Raw genomic sequence first — 6,374 nt, 5'->3', positions numbered from 1 at the left:
TTTATAGGATTCAAAACAGACATATTATTGATTCATGGCATTCCAAGTACAGAAGTTTGTAGGATAAAATGAAGAAAGGTTGAAGAAAAATGAATTAGGCACGCCCAAGAAGAAGATTGGCTATAACCAAGATGATACTACAAATATCTTCCACAGTCTTCCCGTTGCCAGACAGCGCCGATGGGTCCTTCGGCGGCTGCGTGAAGCTGTCCAGACAATCGCCGGCCTCCGTCATGGCTGCAGACGCCTTAATGTTGATGCCATTGTAGTCACCTTTCCCCAAGTTGTTCTTCCCATCCTCGATGTCGCCGGCGGCATCGTCATACTGTTCAGCACAGGTGGCATATCGCTCTTTAAGCTTGGGATCGACTGCCTTGGACGCCAGCGACTGGGCGAGGGCACGGGTTTGAGCAACCTTGTCGTGGGCGAGGTTGAGGGTGAAAGTGGCCAGCCCTTTTAGGTCTGTAGTGCCAGCAGATTTCAACACGTTAAAGCAAAAAGAAGGGTTTCTAGTTTTCTTGCAGATGGTGGAAACGATGTCGTCTTGGGAAGCCGCTTGCATGGGCAACATCCCATTGAAGAACAGTACTAAAAGGACAATCCTAAAGACGGCAAGAAAACTAGAAGATGCCATTTTTTATTTTGATTTTTCTGTCTGTTTTGCTCAATTAATCAGTAGGGAGGGTTCACATATTTATACACTCACAAATATTCCTTTTAATAGCTTTCACTTTAGAATTTTAAGTAAAACGCTATTAAAAGAAAAACGAACAAAAATAGATAGAATAGGTTAAGCTTTTTTCTCTCTAAACCCAATCACAAACTTGGCTTAGTTATCATGCACTTTTTTAGACAATACACGGTCTTGCTCCATGTGCCACTCTCGTGTTAACCTTGACTACACATGAGATTCATAACTTTACTCTCTTCTTAGTAAGATTTAACTGTTCTCCCCTACTTAAACTAATAATATTTATTTTACAAAAAAAAAAAAATCAATGTTATTAATGTAATCTTGAACCATAGTTTTCATGTATGTGAGAGGATAATATTGAATAAATAACCTGAAGAATATATAGTACATGAATAGTGCTAATACGTCGACAAATATTTGTTTTGCCAATATTTTTTGTTGTCCTCACGAAAAGTAGTCCTTGCAATCGTTGTGTGTTTTGACGTAAGGAATGTGAGTCAATAAACTCGACATGGTTAAAATCATGGATGTGGGAATCGTGCATTGAGAAGTTAGTAAGTCAACAAGCTCGACTTCGTTAAAATCATGGGATGTTGAAAAGTTAGTAATCATGGAACATTTCGGGGGAAATCATGAGATAACGGAGACCAACCTCAGCCCATAATTTTCTCCAAGTTTGTTAGAGGCAATCATGAGATAACTCAGCCGGAGATTTTCTGGGTCGGATAGAGGCAATCATGAGATAACCCAGACCATCCTCAGTCCGAGAACTTAGAAGTTTTTTGGAGTTAGCGAACTACTACGGAAGGTTTCTTTCTAGGACTTATTCAAACCTTGACATAAGGAGTTTTTGGTGTATGGGCTAATGCTAGCACTATTTTATGGTTCAAGCATGGTGTACAACGATGCCTCGAGAAAAGGATTGGGGTTGCGTGTTGGTGTTAATGAAGAAGTGATTGTATATGGCTCCTAATAGCTTAAAAAATATGAGCGTAACTACCTAACCATCGATTTGGAGTTAGCAATTGTGGTGTTCACGTTAAAAATATGGTGACGTTACTTGTATGGTGGAAAGGTACAGGTAGTAAAACCATAAGAGCCTCAAGTATCTTATTCAGGTAGAAAGGGACAGAGGAGATAGTTGGAGTTTGCGAAGGATTATAATACAAAGATCCTTTATCACCCATGTAAAGCTAACATAGTGGCCGAAATGTTGAGTAGAAAGACAGCTCACTCTTCTGGTATGTCATTTTCGGTTCTCTAAATCTTAAAAAATTTCACTAGATGGTCATAATTCAAGTCTTTTAAGGATTAGTATGGGTGTAAAATAGTCAAAAGATCACCTTCCACACACCTTCACGCGCCCCATGCGTGGCTGGAAAGGCTTCTAAGCATGATTTCACTCGCAACGGGCTCACGTGCAAATACCACGGCCAGTCGCTATTGGCCCTCAATTTAAGCATAATTTAACTTAAACTCCCATAAACAATTTCACTACTTGACACGCACCCCACTCACGACACAAGTGTTCTTGGCTTCGAGTCCAGGCGACGTAAGGCATTAGTATTTTCTTATTTTTTCTTGGTGTGGCATGTGTCCTCCAAAAGCACACCTTGAAGTCTCGCAAAATGTTGCCTCATTGATTTTCCTTCAATTAACGTAGGGTCGGTGCATGTCCTTCCACCTCCATGAGCGTGCTTAGATTTAATCCACCTCTCCACAATGGTATCAGAGCCATGCCCTAAACTTAGTCGTGCTTAGTCAATTGTCGAACAAAAGACTCCAAAAGAAAAGGAGCCGAGCCTCCTTGAAGGCATAGTAAAAAATGACTAAGACTCAAGGCATAGTTTATTCAGTTCGTATGCTTAGTCAATTTATGCATGAACCAAGAAAACCACATTGTGAGGCAGCTCTTCAGGTTCTGAGATACATCAAAGGTACTCTTGGTCAAGGACTCCTACTACCATCTGAAAACAATTTAAGATTACAAGCATATTGCGATTCTGACTGGGGTGGTTGTCGAACTTCAAGACAGTCTATTTCTGGGTTCTGCATTTTCCTCGGAAATTTAATTATTTCTTGGAAGTCTAAACTAATGTGTCCAGATCATCAGCAGAAGCCTAGTATCGAGCTATGACATAACTCGAGCAGTTAGTCCTAAACATCTTGAAAACGAAAGACAAGATTTAAATTGTCTAGATGCCCTTAAGAACCCAGTAGGCTTCCACAATATCTAAGAATAACAAAGGTAACTTTTTCAAGTTGTTCGCAATATGTATGGTGTTAATAGGGTCTCCGCTACCGTTTCCACTCCAGTACCCATACCATCGAGTTTTTAACCCGATACTGTACTATCGAGCCAGGTATAGGTCAGCTAGAGTATGCAATTAGGTGTCCCAACTTTGTGAAAATTGTCAAATGTTTCTTGAACAAGACCACTTAGATGTAAAACTATTCTTGAGATGGGTGCATGGGATCATGTAGGTTAATCCAATAGTTGGCCGGCACACAAGGGTCGCTTCCCCCAAACTCTGGTGACTCTATGATCCCGTGGGAGGGTCCGCCAACTAACCTCCCATAAATGAGGTTTAGACTAGAAGACACCTTACTGCCCAATCAAAACTTTATGAAGTAGCACCTCAATCCAAGGCGTTGGACATTCACCGCAAGAGAATAGCAAACTATATAAATATAAGACCTACCAGGATGAGGATGCCATAAGAGCCTATGAGTAGATTGCTTATTGAGTTTTATTTTTATACTTGCCCTTTTCTTTGTTTTCCCCCTTTTCCTTCTTTTTTTTCCTTTTTTTTTTTTTTAGGTGTTCGTAGGTTGGAATTGAGGTGGGGAGCATTTGAGAGTTGTTTGGTCACAAGGGGTCATTCTCAAGTGTTAGCTCATCTTCCTATTTTGTGTCTTTTGTATTTCCTTCTATAATTGTATTCCAATGGCAACTAGTGAGAAAGCTTAGTCACAATCTATTTTCTCTCATTAAGTTTCATGAATTAGAAAATAATAAACCTTCCAATTTATTGTCTAATATATCTAATATAGCAACTTGTTGTTCAATTAAGCTCACTATGATGAGGCCTATCCAATTCATGACTATCATTACCATTCATTTAACTCGCAAATTAAATGGTTAGCTATTTATTGGTTTCACCTTGGTTTCACCTTGAACCAACTTATTAACGGTAACAGCCTAGATTCGTCCCTAGCATATATTGCCCTCTTCGGACTTTCTCTCTCAGACTTCCCCTCAAGATTTTTAAAACGCGTCTGCTAGGGAGAGGTTATCACATGATAAAGGGTGTTTCGTTCTCCTCCCCAATCAATATGGGATCTTTCAACTCTTCATTCAGTCTCAATCGTGGGTGTAATGGACGATCAATCAAACTTAACTCATTCACATACATGACGAAACAAAAAAAAATTAGAGGTTTTAATCATCTTACCTACAAAGCTACGAAGCCATTGACAGAGTCGATGAAGAAAGAATCCCAACTAATGACGTAACGGAAGCCGAGTTCAATTCTCCTCTTTCAGATTGCGTGTAACTAAGATCTATGAAGTCGATGAAGAAAGAATCCCAACTAATGACGTAACGGAAGCCGAGTTCAATTCTCCTCTTTCAGATTGCGTGTAACTGAGATCTATGAAAAGAGCCTGTATTGCTAGTAGCTTATGCATTCAAACATGAAAAAGAAGATAAGAGAGAAAAAAATAATTAGAGTTTAAAAACATAAACGAATGCATTTTTTATTTTACAAAAAAGTAAAACAATATCGCTAAGGAGGGCTTGAACCTCCGACCTGGTGGTTAACAGCCACACGCTCTAACCAAACTCAACTATACCAGCTAATCGTTCATTCTATTTTGAATTTATTTATTTAAAATATATTTTTCGTTTAGGATTATTAATTCAGGGTCAAAAGCAGGATTGGTAAGCTTCAATGAGACACCGAGATTTGAAGTGAAAGATGATGCTAAGATGACAATTGCAAAACATGGTTCGATAAGAAGAAAAATGAGTAGAGGCACGTTCATGGTACAAGAAGTGGAAGGAAGAACAACACCTCAGGTGGTGATGGTGGTTGATTTTCGTAATTCGGGTCCACGTAAGTAGAGACCGGGTTGAGGGGCTTGCAAAGTTGATCATTTCTAAGGCATGTCGAGGCAATTTACGACGTATTCGTGCTATATAGGATGTTCTCACCTTCAACATAATATAATAAGGCAGGAGTGTTGAAAATTGTTAGCGTCTAACATTAGCTAATTTAAAGGAAAGATCATGAGTATATTTGAGAAACACTATTTAAAAAAACAAAGAAAAAAAAAAGACCAAAAGAAAGTCTGAACAGCTGATACTCAAAATGAATAAATATCGTATCGAGAAGTTCAAGAACCAAAGAGAAGTATGGTTAAAAAATTGTTTAATTGTTTGAGGTTGAGTTGGAAAAATATGACTATAAGGTTCTCTAATTTCCTAGTCGACATTGACATGGGTTGCTCCTTCGGCAGTGGTTCTTAGAGCTTAATGCTATGTGGCATAGGATTATTATGTGTATGCATACTATACATCTAGTAATCTCCAAGTATATAGCAGAACAAATCCAGTCATATTATACATTGAATAATTCTAGCAGTCATATTATACATTGAATAATTCTAGCATCCATAGTGAAGCAACGAGTTGTATAGGTGCAAAGTGTTGGATGAAAGTCCCACGTCGCCTAATTTAGGGAGTGATCATGAGTTTATTATCAAGGAATACTATCTCCATTGGTTTGAGGCCTTTTGGGGAAGTCCAAAGTAAAACCCGAGAGCTTATGCTCAAAGTGGACAATATCATACCATTGTGGAGAGTCGTGTTCATCCTAATATAGTATCAGAGTCATGCCTTAAACTTAGATATGTCAATAGAATCCTCAAATGTCGAACAAAAGACTCCAAAAGAAAAAGGAGTCGAGGTTCGATTAAGGGGAGGCGTACTTTGTTCGAGTGGAGGGGTTGGATAAAAGTCTCACATCCGCTAATTTAGGGACTGATCATGGGTTTATAATTCAGGAATACTATCTCCATTGGTTTGAGGCCTTTTGGGGAAGCCCAAAGAAAAACCATGAGAGCTTATGCTCAAAGTTGACAATATCATACCATTGTGGAGAGTTGTGTTCTTCCAACACAAAGCAGGTCTCGAAGGACAAGCACCCCGACACATGGCCCAAAGCCTATGTGTGTGTCAAACCAGGTTCTTGAACAAATTCTTAGGGCGAGCTACAACCTATCTAACTTCACCTTCTTACCTTGGTTCTTGCACAAATTCTTCAAGAATGGATTAAAGCTCTTGTATTATCATATGTATGAGAATTTGGCACCTACGCATATGTATTCAAATCCATTGAAGGCACTTTAAGAAATCATATGTTTGGATCTAAATGGGTTTCAAATTGTAAAACCCAATACAAATCAAGTTATTTATGAAAGCAAAAAATTTCAATGGAAGGTTCCAAATGTTGTATAAATGCCACGACCAAAATGATGTTGGAGTTTTTGAAAGTTTAATATATATGTATTACTTAAATTGTTAACGGCTTACAATATTTTTATTATTTTACTTTTTTTTATATATATTAATTTTGTCGATTTTGTTTATATTATGGTATATGATTCTTATACTAGT

The 6,374-nt window shown here is 38.4% G+C and overlaps 1 pseudogene; it reads right to left on the bottom strand.

Annotated features, from left to right (window-relative positions):
* LOC147793698 (pectinesterase inhibitor pseudogene) lies at positions 1-660 on the bottom strand (annotated as a pseudogene).
* Between the last annotated feature and the right edge of the window lie 5,714 nt (positions 661-6,374).

The sequence above is a fragment of the Cucurbita pepo genome, chromosome 2 (assembly GCF_057944985.1).
Source record: "Cucurbita pepo subsp. pepo isolate OVF chromosome 2, ASM5794498v1, whole genome shotgun sequence".
Taxonomy (NCBI): domain Eukaryota; kingdom Viridiplantae; phylum Streptophyta; class Magnoliopsida; order Cucurbitales; family Cucurbitaceae; genus Cucurbita; species Cucurbita pepo.
The sequence above is the reverse complement of the archived record's forward strand: the minus strand, read 5'-3'. Positions and strand labels throughout refer to the sequence as shown.